The sequence below is a fragment of the Orcinus orca genome, chromosome 15 (assembly GCF_937001465.1).
Source record: "Orcinus orca chromosome 15, mOrcOrc1.1, whole genome shotgun sequence".
In the NCBI taxonomy this organism is placed as follows: Eukaryota; Metazoa; Chordata; class Mammalia; order Artiodactyla; family Delphinidae; genus Orcinus; species Orcinus orca.
In genome coordinates this window covers 5,455,212-5,472,386 of record NC_064573.1, presented here as the reverse complement: position 1 = coordinate 5,472,386, position 17,175 = coordinate 5,455,212, and the positions used below count along the sequence as shown (strand labels likewise).

The following is a 17,175-nucleotide window of genomic DNA, read 5'->3' as shown; positions in this document are numbered from 1 at the left end:
TTGTTTTCAGTCTATAGGGATGACTGTTTTCTATACTAATTGTTGGCATATTGGAGCAATGTTTATCTCAGTAGGGAGGCGAGTCAAGGGATGTGGGCGTGAACACCACCAGATAGAAACACAAGGAACTGAGCACTGAAGACCAGTAACAGTGTTTTAGCCAAAATCAAGGTTAAACAACAGGGGTAAACAGGAAAAGTGGATCTTATAGAAGTTATAGCGTTAAGTAACCGAGATATAATTCTCCCAAGAACACAATAACAATTTCCTTTTTTTTCCTGAGATAATTGTTTTATTCTTTAGCTTTATACATTAACACTTGGCATGACCTTGTTGAACATATGTGAAGGCAAACACCACCAGGTAGGTTTCCTCTTGGGCATTCGTGCAATTCATCACAGTCATTGTGATGATTGCAAAGGATTCAGCATTTCAAGTAAAAGAGGCAGAAACTAGGTGTTTTTGGAGTCATTTTAAGTGATATTCTTAATTGCAAGCGTGCCCCTGATATGTTCTCCATGACACCGTGTGGGAAACGTTCACTACACATTTACCGTATTATAGACCCAGTTCTTTTTCATGCCATCTTTGGAAATACTGTACTCAATATGTTGTATTTTGAATTCACGAATCAGTATTCACTTACATGTAACAAAACATTGTCTATAATCTGTTTTAGTCACAAAGAGGCAGCATGGTATATAACTATTTGATTAGATTATTAAGAGTCAAATTATATATTTCTATATACATTGATAGTAACTCCATTCAATAATAACTTTGCAGCAGTATTATGGATAAAGATTCTTTTATTCCTCAGAGACACAGATAGAATGGGAATAAGTAACACCGGCAATAGAGAGAAGGCTGTTAATCTTTATTTAGTGGATACTGATAGATGGGCCTGAATCTCATAATGGTAACTGCATTGAGCATTTAATAGCAGGTTTTGATTTCAAAAAACTTCCTCTGCATTAATCTTTATGACAGCATCAGTGACAGTGCTATCATTTTATATGTTTAGGTTTGTATACTCTGCACACAAGAAGGTGTGTTTTTTTCCATCCTATATAGTTCAATATGCTTCTACTTGGTACATAGTAAGACCTTAGCTTTACAACCTATGACTTTAAAAATCCAGGCTTTTTAAATATGTGCTAACCTGAAAGTGTTATTTTCATGTTCTTGTACTGCATTACCTATCACAAAAATTATATGTAATTTCTTATAAACTCAGTGGGCTCAAATGTTGTATGTTCTCAATAAGTGGTAGCTGTGTTAATAATAAACAGTGAAATACATTCTCTAGAGTACAAACTTTAAAAATATAGTCATATGTAATATCCCAACGTTACTGTCAGCATATTTATAAATCCTTAGTCTCATTCCTAGATATTGATAAGAATATTCTTACTATTTCAGTTTTTATGACATCAAAATCCTTTTGCATATTTGTGCACAATTCCCCTCATGTCAAAGCCAAAGGCACTACTTGATCAGAAAAAGCAATTAGGGAAACTTGTTCATTTTAGATGCACAGGCTTCCTCGAACATGTTGAATATTTCTCTGATGCTTTCTATTTTTGTTTCCCTACAGTTAACTGGGTTGCATTAAGCAAACTTATTGGAATATATATAATTTTAAAAATTTCAAGTGTATTCCACCCAATGAACATTCTTTTTCTTTCAGAAAAGCATCACTGCCCCTCTACTGGCAATACCAGTACACAGGACAAATCTTCCACTTGTATTTAGTCTGGGTTGAGTCAGGAAAGTAGAATTTCTATAGCATTATGAGAATAAGGCGTTTACTATAGGAATTGGGGATTCCACAGATGTGAGAGGAGATGAGGAGTACGATCAGGAAGGCAGCAGCTGAAGGATTGAGGACATGTTCCGTGAGGACTTAGGACTGAAGCACAGGGGTCAGAGAGAAGGCAGAGCTCCGGTCACCACCGCGGAGAAGTGGGAGCTTGTAGACATGGCCCAGAAGCCGCTGCATCTGCCCACCGGGACCTCCTGAGACGAATGACGCCCACTCCATTCCTCCTTCCAAATCCTATGTGAGTTCCTCTCATTGACAAACTCTAACCCTGAGCCAAAGAGGGAAGGAGTACTGTGAAACCTAACTTCCAGTCCTAGTAGAGAGTGTTGGTGGTACTTCATGAAAAACAGACAATCCAACTTAATTCCTATAAAGAGAAACCAAATAACTAACTCACTGTTGATGGGACAGTTAGTTTTCATAGAGATGAAGATGCATGCATATTATTTTGTTTTGTTTTGTTATTCTTTTTAACCCTCCCAATGGTTTTAAATCCTTTCCTTGACATTAGTCATATAGTGTCAATGAGCATCAATTCCCCAAGGAAAAGCATGGGGGTTACTTATATCCACCTTAGAGTGAGGTTCTGAGAATTGAATTAGATAATGTATATCAAACAGTAGCACATCTCCGGGCCCGATACATGAAGTCATCATTTTGGTAGAAATGAGTTTGTCAGTGAGAAACGTCTGGGAGTCCCTGTATTTCTTGGCTCTGTGAACTGGATAAATCTGTTGACTTCTTTAAGACTCGGTTTGCTTACCTGTAAAATGGAGAATATAATAATATCTTCCTTCAGAATTACAGTCAGGATACCATTAAAGAAAACAGTGTGTGTCCAAGAATCACTTTATAGTTAACCTTATCTTATTTCATAGTAACTTGTCATTTTCAGGAAGAATGCTCACTCTGACATGAGAAAACTAGGTGTCTATTGTTGAGAAATCAGATGCACATGTGGTTTTGCCTTTGCTGTGACCAAGCTCCAGCTCCTGCCATAATCTAATCTGAGCACGGCCATCAGGTAAATTGAGAATACTCTATGGAAAGCAATGAATCCAGTCTGGCTCTAAAAGGGTTCTGTTGTCATTGCATTGTTGTTTTTTAAAAAGCACGATTTCTAAAATAACTTCTTAGATAATCTTTAGATACATCCTTTCAGAGCTTGACAAGATTGAGCCGTCTACTTGCAAAGAATTGCACCAAGAAATGTGATGGTATCTGAAAAAAAAATACAAGCATATGAATTCAATCATTCTTGGTAAACTTTGAGAAGAATGTAAATCTCTAATCTTTTTTTTTTCCAAGTCCATCATGAATAGTTGAAAGATTTCCCTGATTAAAAAAAAAAAACTAATAGAAAAAATGAAATGGTATACTCAAAATGTTTTGCAGCTCCTTTAAGCCTGACTGTGCCCTGCATGCACTTTTAAAATTCCTGCTTCTTATACATTTTTCTTTTCTTCACACTACACCCTTTTGGTCCAATACTTCCTTCACAAACTCACTCAAATTTGAATCATAATTGCATATGGATACTTTCTCTCAGTGTAGGTTGCTTTTTTCAAAATTTTTTAAATTAAGTTTTTCTCAGTGTAGATCACCCTAATATACACTCTCTACTTGTTCATCTTGATTCTCTTAGCCTACTAGCATTAGCTTGCCCTACGATTATTCCTCTTATTATGGAAAAGTTTTTCATTCCACCAAAAAGTGTTAATTATGCATCCAGCATATTCCAGGAATGATGCTATCTTCTGGGGTTACAAAAAGTGAAAAAAGTTTCTTCTTTCCCTCAAAAAGCTGGTACACCAGTAGGAAGAAGAAATATTAAAATAAGCAATTTAATTATATATGTTACGGCAGACTTCTACTTCCAGAGAGAGAGTAAGACCAAATATTTATCTTCCCTCTCTACCAATCCACTGAATAATGAATGGCATAGGAAAAGAAGTTTACACTGAAAGCAAGACTATAAACAGGTAACAATTCCTATTTAAGGAATATTAGAAAGTGTAAGTTAATGATAGGATTTGTCAGCGATGGGCACTCATGTGAGATTTGCCAAATGGGAGAGACTCCTCCAAAGACATATACAGCCGGAGGCGTGGGTGTGTAATGATATTCCACACGTGCAGGCATGTTTTTCAGAACTCCCCTCCTCAGTCTGCTTCTGTAGACGCCAATGGTTTTGCAGGGTTTTCCAGAGAGTCTTGAGAGTTGCAGAATCTTCTAGACATCAGAGCTCCTTTGGTGCTTCAGGCTGAGACCTTTGGTGAAACTTCTCTGAACTCTGCTCCTTCAGGTTTTTCCACAGCTTATTTAAGACCTTAATTCCTAGCGATGTCTTTCATGGCTTGGATATTTCAAGTGGCTTTGGTTCTCCTGACTCTCCCTGACAGGTCACCACACTCTGTCCTCTCTCACCTGCACTGTCGATGCACTAATGCCTTTGCCTCTCACTGACCTTAACACTGACGCTTGTATAAACTATTCTCAGCACGGCAACAGAGGAGACCAGGTAGAGCTTAGCCATATTCGGCTCTCTTAAAACCCTTCAGCCCCTTCCCATTTCTGTCCGAATAAACTTTAATTTCTTAAGGTTTGCTTGATCATCCCTATCTGATCTCATGCCCACCTGCTTCTCCCTTTATCTCTTACTGCTGTCACTCTCTCACTCCATTCCTACTGCACCGTCCTCTCAAACATATCAGGCAAACTTTTTCTGAACTCCAGGAAACATCCTCCCTCAGATATTCACAGCTCACTATTTTGCTTCTTTAAGACTTTGGTCAAACATTACACTACCAGAGATGCTCATGTCTTTTCCTCATAAAATACCAATTCTGTATCTCAACACTCTCTGTCCCCTCAGTATGCCTAATTCTTTGGGCAAGGCACATTCATACCATGACAAATGGTTTTTTATCATTATTGTTTGTCCTTTACTGTATGTTTCCTTTAACTAGATTGCATGACACAAAAGAGTGAATATTTTAATCTGTTTTGTGACTAAAACAGTTTCATGCACCTAGTTGCTTGCAATCCATATTTATTAAATGAGTTGCTATTGTTTACGTTATGTGTGTTGAATAAATTAACAATGCCGCTGATAACTGCCAAGACGAGCCAAAGGAGCATACAGCTTAGGCACTGAGCTTCTTGGAACTCCAAAAAGTTCCAAGAAGGAACTGCAGGAAACTCCTTGATAGAGCAAAAAGGGTCAGACTCTCAAATCAGACATACAAGAATCACGTGTTACACAGGATCAAAAGTCACTAATACTTCAAAGGATACAGGTAATTATGAGTCGAGGGTAAAGCGTGTGGAAGTACTGTGATGCAAACACAAGACTCTCGGTCCTTTATAGCTGCTGTGGGACCACCCAACAGAGTTTAAGCATAGGACCTCTCTAAGGGGGCCATGTAGGGCATTGCTTACTGAGAGAGAGATTTCAGTTAGGAAACATTGCCATTTATTACTTAGATAGTCACATGCTGACTCTGACAGTGTTTAGCAGGTTTTGTACCATAAATCCATAAACTGTAAATACATTTATCACAAGCAACCTAGACAGTCAATGCATCATGCTACAATCATTCCACAGATGAAGATGATTCCCCATTATTTTTCTGCAGTGATTCTCATCAGGAATTCCTAAAGCATGTTTTCAAGGAGAATTGGCTGTTATTTCTATCTTTTATTCCTTGTCTCTCCTCTGTCTGTGCTCACTAGGTTAGGAAGAGTGGTTTTAAGTTAGTGGCTAACATTTTATTTCCCATTTCTTAAAATTAAGAAGTGGGTAATCAATGAGAAGCAAAGTGATGCGTGGTTAAGCCTATAGTTTCTGTATCTAGACCTCCAAAGTTTAAATCCAGGCCTTACAATTTATTAGTTACATGAGATTGGGTATATTATGTAACTTCTTGGGATTGCATTTTCACATCTATAAAATAAAGCTAATAATAACTACTTTATAAGGTTGTTATGAGGATTGACTGGATAAATACCTGTAAAATATTTAGAACAGTGTTTCACACAAGGTGAACACTCAACCATGGTTTCTTATTTTTAGTACTTTAACACAGAGCTACACTTTCGCTGATCATTGCTCTTTTGAGACAAAGCTCTTTCTCTCTGTACCTTCAGAAATGGCTAAGTTGGCTAGACTCACTAAGAAAACCGGAATATGTACAGGTGGGTGTTCTGGGAAAAATCCAAATTTAAGTAGTATTGAGAATATTTTTTTGTATGAAGGGAGTTTATCATAACAAGCTCTAGTTTCATCCAATTAAGCCAGAAAAATGGATCTCTCCTTCTGTATAGTCACAAACTGCAGGGACTCAAAATTTAACAGACCCCAGACTGAGTCAAATTACTCAATGCACCTGTCAGCCACATTTATTTGTCTCTCTGTTTCCTTGAGATAAAAGTTTGATGGTGGTTGACTTTACAAAGATTAAAATTCTTATCACTAGGTGATTAGATTTGAAGTCACTCCCTGTGAAAAACTGAAGTTAGAAAATTTTAACTTTCTAAGTTCTGCGGCTGATTAGTTAGAATTTAAGTTATTAACCCTCCTAGAAAATGTTCTGAAACGTCTAACAGACCAGGGTAGGGTCTCCAGGCTCTCCTGAAGGCACTGGCCAACCATTTTAAAAAGGGCTTTACTCCCAGAGAATAAAGAAAAAATTTAAAGTCCATAGGAATTGATTTTGGTCCACATAAATAAATTAAGAAGAGTTGACTAGAGCTGTTTAGGTCAGGAATATAAATTAGAAAGAGGACCCATGATGCTTTTTCATCTCACTGTCATTTTAATATAGCTGTTGTTCTCCCTTTTAAATCCCCATGAGAACTGAGGAATACCCACCCCATGAAAGGGAACACTTGCTCATCATTAATATGTGTATCTGTTCTCATATAGAATTGAATGTCTCATGCTATAGAACTAATATTCCAGAAATAATTTAGCCAAACACTTCATTCTTGTGTGAAATTTAATTAGGCAAAGTTGTCATAAGTTAAGTAAAAAGAATCTCAGGGAAGAATTTTAAAAAGCCCTTAGCAAGGAAAAACATTCCAGTTAAAATCAATCATAATCCTCGGGTCAGGAAAACAGAAGACATGGTAGATACATCAACAGAGAGACTGTGATCCTGGGAATCTGTTACACAGGTTTGGAAGACTGGAAAAATGAAGAGGGAATAAGGAGGTGGCCGATATTAAGCCATACAGAGCCTGGCTTGCTCTAGGACTGAGGAAACAACGGAAATGAATGGAAGTTTTCAGAATCTAGAGTCCAGAAGGAGTCCTTCCATGGCAGGGCTCAGAGCTCTGAGGAGGACACGCCAAGCTGGTGCAGGTGCTTCTGAGGGGGAGCTTGGAGGCTTGGTCTCCAAGAGCTGAAGGAGGCTGGAGGCTGCCGGTGAATCCAAGTTCTGTTTCTTAGAGGATGCTGACAGGAACAGGAGGCAAACATAAAAGTGTTTCAGGTCCTCATCTGTCTTCGCATCTTCCTCTACTGCCCTCTGTTAGGAGACCTGAACAGGGATCAGCTGGCAGAGGGAATGATTCCTTTGCAGAGTCCCAGCCCTACCAATTCAGAGCAGAGTCGATTTGAAGATGAGATATAACTTCTTACCAACCAGCACAGTCCTTCAAAAAATGATGCCTGTTTACAAGTGACTAAAGGATGAGCACAGGCTCAGGAAATATCTATATGTATCGTATAAAAGTCTCAACATAGCTGGGAGAAAAACCTTAGCTATAAAAAAGGAGTACTTGGAGAGAGAGAAGGCGTTTTCTCACAAGTGCATTAATATTTTATAAAATACTTCAATATTATCAATTAACAAGAGTTCATTACTCTTTTTTTTTTAACACAAAAAGACTGTCCTTTCAGAAAGTTGGGCAAGTATATTGTATGAAACTATGTTCATAGTATCCATCTTAACCAGAATGATCTACTTGGAAAAGCTGCCACTTAAAGAGTGATTTTTAAAAAAGACAGTTTTATTCATAAAGTTAGCATATGTAAGAATATAAAAATCTAGAGAGACCCATGGTTTGTAAGTATACTGAATTGATATGTATGTCAAGCAATTCTGTTTAAATGTTATTCTAAATTTGTGTGTTCTAAAACTTACCATTCTTGTATTGTGTCTATGTTTATTTTGAAAACACAACCTGCAAATTAAACTTTTTTTAAAAAAGGAGAAAGATAATGTGCCCATAACAATGGTTATTAAACCACACTTCTTTAAGTTTACTTTTGAATCTGGCCTAATTCTGTAGTTTCTAGAAGGAACGTAATGAACGTAAGCCACGTGTCAGGTCAGGACAGCGCTTCTCTGCGAAGAATGTATTTATTTATTTAAATGTAACGTTTGTACTCATTTGCTCACCTAAGCAGAGCATGACTATGCACTTAACAGTTATTTTGAAGGATCCGCAAACTGCTCGTTCCTGATGCCTACTTTCAAATCCTTAAATTCTAGAAATTAGCAGTTCTCAATTACACATCATTAATAGCATATCTGTGTTGATGTCTTTTCCAGTGTCAACCTCATTTATGCCAGGTGATGGCACACTAAGAGCTAAGAGGCAAAGGCTAACCTCATTCTCTCCCACCTACTAACCCCTACGCTCCTTCCATCTGGTCCTGTCCTAAACTGATGTCACCTCTGAAAGGTGAGGGCTTTTCCCGAGTTGTCTAAACCCAGGGTTGATCACGGAGGTAGAGAAGTCCACTTTTGTCAGCAATGACTGGTTCACAGATGGACAAAAGTCAGGCATAGAGGAGACATTTTGCCCACTCTGGAGTACAAACTAGTAAGACACAAATGTGAAAACTAGAGCCCCTATATTGGTACCACCAATTTCATGTTGTTTGTTTATGGATGGTGTCATCTCTGATTTTCAGACCAACTTTCATTATTGGGTATAGACTCTCTATTTTAAGGATAGAGGAAGCGAAGCTCAAAGGAGTCCAACAACGTCCTTAAGAGCAAGTGAGAAGTATGAGGTGAAACTAAAATTTGAAATTGTCCTGTTGAAAAGCTATTTTCACTGCATTACACCACACTTTTATACCATAATTATGGTTATGAGACTGTAGTTATCTACCTACCTATCTATTTGCTTGCTCATCCCACTATTAGGCTATCATGCGAATGTATACCAAACTATTGTCTGGGATTGAAAAACAGAATTTTCTGTCAAGTGTTAGTATTTCTGTTTGACTAGGGCTTTTGGGATCACTTAGGAGCTCTGGAGTTCAATATTGTTCAATAAGATGTAGCAATAAAATAAGCACTGGGGAAGAATGTCATTCAAGTGAAATAAGAATCCGTGGACTCTGGAAGTCATACATTTCACTGTGGACAAGAGGAGGCTGGAAGTTATTTTTCATTACTGCTCCGTATAGGTGATACATTTGTCCCATGTCCATTATAAAATGAAGTTTACACATGACTTAGGAAAAACGATTTATTTATAATGTATCATAGGGTATAAAAAGTATCTTCCAATGCATTGTCATTTGGTCCTCAAAAGCTATAGGGTGGAGAGAAGTTGCTATAATACATATTTTTACAGATGAGAAAACACAGAAGTATGGGGTTTCTATGAATACATATCAACTTATTTCAGTGAAACATACTATATTGAATATTAAAGGGTTGTATTCATAGCAGTAGGATTGCTGGCTGATTCTGGGGTTAATCAGCTTGAGTTCAGACCTGGATGTATCATTTTTTATTGTGCAATCTTAGAAAAGCTACCAAAACTCTCTTCAGTTTCCTTATAGGTACAATGGAATAACAATAAAACAACCATAACAACAAGTATTATTATTATTCATAATAATAATAATTGCTAAGATGACTAAAGGAATACTTACATGAAAAACTCGCAGAATGGTGTTTAGCATACAACACTCAGTATTTTGGCTAGTTACCCAACCATGATCTTGAAATAATAAAAAAATGGTGGAAAATAAATAGAAAGACAGATATTTCTGGATATCTAACAATCCATCGGTTATTCTTTTTTAATATCTTGTGTCTGTATTGTTTTGATTTCCTTTATTTATTCCAGTTTCACTCAGTTTAGCAAATACACTGCTGTCAGAGGATTCTAATTATAGTTTTTCAGCCCAACTTTGCTAAGAGACATTAAAATGCTTTTTTGACTAAAACGTGAAGTCTTTTGGATGGCATTACCTGCACTCAGAGATCATGATGTAAACGCCAACCTGCTCTTCCAACTATATTGACTATTATTCCTTTTGTCTAATCCTATGCTCCAGCCATCTCAAATATTTACATGGCCTTGGGAGACTACTCTCTGCGCTAACTTCTCTAGGTGGAAATCTCTCCCTGCTCCACCACTGACAATGTTTCTCAATCTTTAAGACCTGCTTAGAAGAACAACTATTCATCAAGCATCTCTTGATCTCTCTGAGAATACATTTTACCCCCTTATCTATGCTACTGACTTCTTTATTATAAAACATTCTCAGTATTGTATTCTCTTGACAGTTGAATATATTTCATCTTCCATGCCAGATTAGCAGGAAGCAACTAATTAGCTTTTCAAGATGGAAAGCTTAGCAAATAATTTTGAGCTTCATTTTCGTTATTGAGCTCCGCTAAGAACCCTTCCTTCTATAAGGCTCCATAATTATGCTTCCCACTAGTTCGTCACCTTTTATTTTCATCCCCAAAGCACTTAGGAAGAATCCTGGTATATAGATTGTGCAGGCTCAAGAAAAACGCTGGCTCTATTGATATTAAACTTAACTCAGGAGAAAGCGAATAAAGAGCACAAATTTTACAATGTGATGTAATAAGGAAAATTTTATTTTAAATAATTTATATGCTATGTTTTTGACCACTTTTACATTTTGTGTCTAGATATGTGTCTATTAAGAAGAGGGCAAAAAAATTTTTTTTTTCCAAAGAATGAACCAATGTAAAACGACATGCTTCAGAGTTTGGAGAGGTGATAGAAGTTGGGGATAAACAGGAACATGTTGGCTGCACAATTATGGACGCAAAGAAGTGGTTTAACTTTATGATCATACTAGTGCAGGAGTAAGAACCTTCTGGAAACCAGCCCTAGTAAGTTTGAAGTCTGAGGAATTAAAGGCATACTAAGAAGGCATTTACTTCTTTAATAACACATAAGAAAGTACAGAACCAGAGGCCATAATAAAAAAAAAAAAGCTGAGATGTTACAAGTGCCTGACGTCAGTCACCTAGATTTGTTATTTCTATCACACTGTTGGGTTTATCTGAATAATAAAATTCAGTTAAGAAATCCGTAGTACAATTTAAACAAACTCATTAATAAAATTAATCAGGATAATTCTATATTAGCAAAGGGCTCTGATTTGTTGAACAAGATTATTTATAAAAACCCATCTCTGGCTATTTTAATAATATATTTTATTCTGCTACTTAATTCCACCTTTAAGAGAGCAACGGGAATTATTAATTAAATGGATAAGAAACTGATAATTCAAGTCTGATATTAAAAATTATTTTATCTATTTGACAATTTTTTGGATGGACCCTCTGGGCCATGAGTATGATCCCAAAAATGAGCCAAAGGAAGAAGAATGCACAGGTAGGCATGATACAGAAACTAACTCGCTTCAGCGAACTTGGACAAAACTGAGACTCAAATCATATGCATTTCGCATTCAAAATATTTTCATGATTTTATTTATTTAACCTCCCTCCAGAGTTGGAATCTGACAGGATTCATTTTCATCATTGAAATATACAAATTTCAAAAGAAGATAAAATGCTATTATTTATTTTACCACCAAAAGATAAATAATTTGTCATTTATGTAATTAAGGAATAGGAATCAGTATCATATTTTGTTATTTATTAAGATATGATTAGGTTGAGGAAAATCCATTTGTGGAATTTTTAAAATGCTATCAAATTTGAGAAAAAGCCAAATACCTAAATGAAAAATATAGAAAAAGTTGATTCAGTATTAAGTGAATATTTAAGAAATGTCAAAGACCTAACTTTATTAAATGCTAAGAATAATGGTTTATGGAGTCATTGAAATAATTTTGGTGAAAAAATAATGCAAAACAGAAAAGCCAGCATCTTCACAATGTGGACTGTTCTCCTTTAAAAGCTCAAAGACATTGATCTCCAATTAAGTTTACAGCCACATTTTAATTATCTAATCAAATGGAATTGAATTATGGTAAATCAAATATTACATATGTCTATCTTCCAATATGATGCATAAAAATGGCTTGTGTATATAATCGGGTACACAAAAATCATAATTCCAAATCAACATGCCAACCTCGAATTAGGCAACTAAAATGCACTTGGACGGAAGTAAAAAGCTTAATTCAGGGTTTCACAGGTGTTGCACATATCATGATATGCCTCCCAGATTTTGAAAGTGAATTCAAACATAGGGAATTAAACAAAAACAGCTATTTTCAAATTAACTAACATGGTGTGTAATTACGCTATCAGAAAGCATCTTATGAGATTAATAAAGCACTCGTGCAAGTAATATTTGAATTCACTTTATCAAAAAATATAACTATTTATTAAAATAACTTGATTTGAAACATCTTGAAAGCCTTGAAATGTCTCATGCCATATCTACATGTGTCTCTCCACTTGACTATAAACCAAAGTTTGATATGCAGGTGACAGGGTCTGATGTAGCCAGTAAACGGGAATTTTTAATGTGTTGGTAGATTTCAATACTGGCTTTTAAAGACCTTCCTTCAGGAAACCCCCAGGCAACACGGAGCCCCTACACATTCAAGATCCAGCATCTAGAGTTGAGGCAGGGGCAACAGGAGGCTTCCAGGCCTCAGAGCCATCACTATCTTGCTTTCTGATTAGGCAATGCCCAATTATACGTTGAGTTATACATTCTCAGTATTACCACTGAAGAGGCCTATTCTTCATTTCAATATTTTTGTTTTCCTATGGAGCTGCTGTGTATTAAATATGTGTAAGCAATCTATCTTTATCATTATACTTAATGTAGTTGGATTTATTTTTTAAGTCCTTGATTTCTGGTGCAAATAGCCTTTCAGCAGTGAACCAGCAGGTCAGAAGCATTCTGCTTCTTTAGGAAGAACTGGAAAGATGAAAGTCCTGTAGACAGCTGAAAGGACAGTGGATAGTAAGTGGTTCACATGTATATCATCCTTTCTGAGATTATTCATTCAAAGTGTACAGGGTCTTATGAAGATTTCTAAATAGAGACAGTAATATAAAACATGGCTAATCACTTTAAAAAGTCTCTGGATGCATCAACTTTGAAGTAAAAGGAGTGACAATAGGCATGATAATAAAAGAATTAGTCAAGTCAAACAAAAAAGGTTAAATTTCAACATAATGTATATAAAATATATAGCAAAACAACAGAAAATAATCTTTCTTTATAATGTTTGATATATTTTTTCTATTTACCAGTTTATCAGATTCTGTGGATGGACATTTTTTCAATACAGACGATTCAGAATTGCTATGATAATTAATTTTTCTATCAGAAAATTTTTTCTTTCCCATTTATTTGTTTCTGTAGCACATGTGAAGTTGGATGCCTAACAGGGATGTATGTGAATAGCTCATCTATTGGCTTTGTGGCGCTTGCTCGAGTTACCAGGTTGGCATTGTGATAGACCAGATGGCTTTGTGTTTGTAGGACAAAATTCTGTAGAATTCAGCCATTTGGGAAATGCTGGTAAGCAGATTTACAGTAATCCGAGTTTAGAAATTATTTTCTGAGAATACACATTCCGTATTTTAAAAGTACCCACTCACTAAATCAAACTTTATAGAGTATGTAATTCAACAGCAATTAATTATAATATTATTTTCCTTTATTTATATTAAACACACCATGATTAGTAAGCTTTCAGGAATCATATATGTGCCTGAGTATAAGGACAACTCAGAATTGTGTTATTTGGGTCATAAAAGGGCTTGTGATTTTAAAGCATTTAAAAAAGACTTTCCTCTTCTAAAAGGAGAGTATATTCCATAAAGTTTTTTTTTTCTGTTATACTCACAGTTATGGTTTATTACAGTCTGTACCACATTAACTGATTGCCTTTGGGGATGGAAGTAGGACAGAGAAGAGCTCCCCTGGCACGCTTAAAGGAATTTAGTTACTGGCTTCACAAGCTCACATTTTAAAGATGATCTTAGCTTTCTGGATCTGCTACTGTTTGCTTCCAATTGTGGATTTTTAGTTCTGAGGGGGAAAAAATAAAAACTCAATTTGTATGTTAGCTGGTTAATGGTCTCCTAAAGCATCCTTATAAAAAAAATAGAACATTGATTGATGATAAAATCATCTTGATTCCCTACCCCCATGCATCTGACATCTTGTGACTGTCTGTTTTACAGGAATGGCAGGTTTTGCAGCAATCGTTGCATATGGATTATATAAATTGAAGAGCAGGGGCAATACTAAAGTGTCTATTCACCCGATCCACATGCGCGTGGCAGCTCAAGGCTTTGTTGTGGGAGCAATGACTCTGGGTATGTTCCTACAGGATATCCCAAATTTGTGGTTCCCCATTAATGGATTTCTTTGTAAATAAAACAAGATAGATACTTTTAGCTGACTTTGAAGCAGTTTGCAAATATCACTTATATTCATTTTCACATAAAAACTGAATTAATAAAAATAGTTCAAGCAGTGACATAGTTTTACTGTCTATGGTAAAATCTTACTAAGGTTTTAAAGAAAGAAAGAAAAGAGAGTACTGCCTTTCACTGAGTTTATAATTTTGTTGAAGAGTCTAGATATGTAAGTAGGATTGGTAATAAGATCCAACATCTGGGAGAGACATGATTCCTGTTTTATTGAGTTTTTGAAGGTGGAAAAGATATTACATGCTTTTATGGGCTTTATAATTAATTGACTTTATCTGGTATTATACAGCAAGAGTCACTCCTTTTAAAGTTGCCAGATAAATATTGATATTTTAACAGTCTGAGCTAGTCATTCTGGCCTTGAGATACTTGGGAAATTGTGTAAAAAGAATTTTAGAAATTTGAATTGTTTAAGAAAGCAAGAGTGAGGGCCTTGGTCCCCTTGTAAGTATTGTACACCAGCAAGGGTGCTACTTTTAGCTACTTTATGAACTGTTTTTAATTTTCTAATACTGAAAAAAATATTTAAATGCTTAACTAGCATTCTTTTTCTTTAGGTGTGGGCTATTCCATGTATCGAGAATTCTGGGCAAAACCTAAACCTTAGAAGAGGAGATGCTGTCTTGGTCTCGGTGGCGCTTGCTTTAGTTAGACATCTCATATTGAGGTTATATGTTTATGTTGAAAATACATTCTGTGGGTCAGACAATAACATGGTAATTTGAATACTGGCTCCCTGCCTTGCAGGCTTGATTTGCCTGGTGACCAAGCTACTGGTGACTAGTTCACCAGCTACGTCATTCAGATTAGCACAAAAACATGGCACTTTTAAATGCGCTTGAGAGTGGTACAATGTCCACTTTCTTAAACTCTTCTGATAAAATTAGTTGTAAAGAGGACAGTATGCCAATCCTGAAAATGCTCCCAGTTGCTGTAGTATATCATATGCTTTTGATGTAATGTAGAAATCCTATTGACCCCAGGTAATTTAACTCTTTCTGACAGCCTTGTGGACGGAGTACTCCATAAAGTTTTAGAAATCAAGTTTTGAAGAAGTATGTCTTAATACTAAAGGACATCCTGTAGCCTAAAGTGTGGAAAGAGTAGATATAAAGTGTGTACTTATGTAAGTCAGTTTTTATCACTCTAATAGACGAAAGCATTTCTCTTAACTCAAGTTAGGAAATTATTATACATTTTTATATATCTTTATATAAAAAGTTACAAGTAGCAAGCGTATGACACAAGGAAATGGAAGAGTAACAGCAGTATTGGAGAATGCATGCTTTTTACAATGTGTCTAATAAAAATGATATTTTTCCAATTCAGATATCCAGTGCTGACATGCAGGGTATTTTCTCAAACTGTCAATCAATCATATTGCTAAGTGCTTAATCAAAAATCATTTCTACTGAAGGGTATGAACGGTAAAATACCTGATTTCAAAACTATCTCTGAAACTCGGTATCTTCCTTTGATTTTCTTTTAAAAAGAAAGGAAATGGGGGTATATAGGAAAGACGAAAAATGAGATTTTTCTTATTGCAATCCAGTAATTTTACTCGGTACTTTGGGCTGCATTTAATCTTAATACAACAACAGACGTTTATAGTCCATAAAACCTCTAGCTGGTGTTTCCATGGTCCACATTCTCACTTTTCACTGTAGCATGTTCAAAATCACTCAGGAACGCACTATTCTCAAGCAGTCTATATAATGAAAACAATGTACATGTAACACAAAGTTCATCCAAAGTCGTGTTTTTTCACATATCACACAATGTACAATTATCTAACAAAGACATAAAACAACATAGAAACAAAGCGAAACTGACAGTAAAAATAAAGGTGGGATAGTCTTAATCAGGAACTAATTTCTTCAAGTTTCCAGTAAATCTCAAAATGTATTTAAAAACTAAGGAGCACTTGGTGGCCAGCAACCAAATTACGAAATGAACATATCATTGTGCAGCGGGTATGTCTTGCTGAAGGGATAACAAATGTCTGTAATTCTTAAGTTTGGATAAAGGCAGTGGAATGAATTTAGAAATATGTCCACTTTTCACAATTCACTATAGAATTTTCTTTTCACAGTCCCCATGTTTGTATAAATAGTTCTTGTCTGAAAATAAAACACAGTTAAAACATTTTCTCCCGATGAAATATGCACACAACTACACCAACTTATCAAAGTAGTATAGAGCATGGAAATGCATTCACCTAATTCAAGAATAATTGATAGGTCTGAAGAGTTTTGAAGAGATTAACCATCAAGCAAATTTAATTGGAGACAAATTAGTCTAATAGAGATATAGACTCTAAGTGCTAAAAATAAAGCCATTATGGTACCCGATGACAAAATAGATGTACACATAGACAACTGCTATTTATGGAACATTTTACATTATCAAGCATTCAAATTTTATATTATAAAATTTGACATAACATGCTGTATTTAATTTTGATGAAATAAGCTGCATGTTCATGCAAAAATAAGAGGGCACAAACTGTACAAGTACCACAGAATGCTTAGTGTGTGAGTTTTGAGTAGAATGTTGCCAAATTCAATCAATACCATTGTTACCAGTTTTATATACTGACTTCAGTTATATTGAGACAGTATTCAATTTTTTTAAATTATGAAAACCTTGGGTTTCTTCTGGTATTTCTTTTAAGACTTC

The 17,175-nt window shown here is 35.7% G+C and overlaps 1 protein-coding gene across 2 annotated transcripts in view; it reads right to left on the bottom strand.

Moving 5' to 3' along the window:
- Positions 1 to 6,811: 6,811 nt before the first annotated feature.
- Positions 6,812 to 17,175, bottom strand: part of NETO1 (neuropilin and tolloid like 1) — a 100,491-nt gene continuing 90,127 nt past the window's right edge. The window contains exon 11 of one of the 2 annotated variants that reach the window (XM_004280005.3): positions 6,812 to 16,616. The gene's annotated coding sequence lies outside the window, so the exon portion shown is untranslated. The remainder of the gene's footprint in view (positions 16,617 to 17,175) is intronic. The other variant, XM_004280006.3, reaches the window with a different exon arrangement.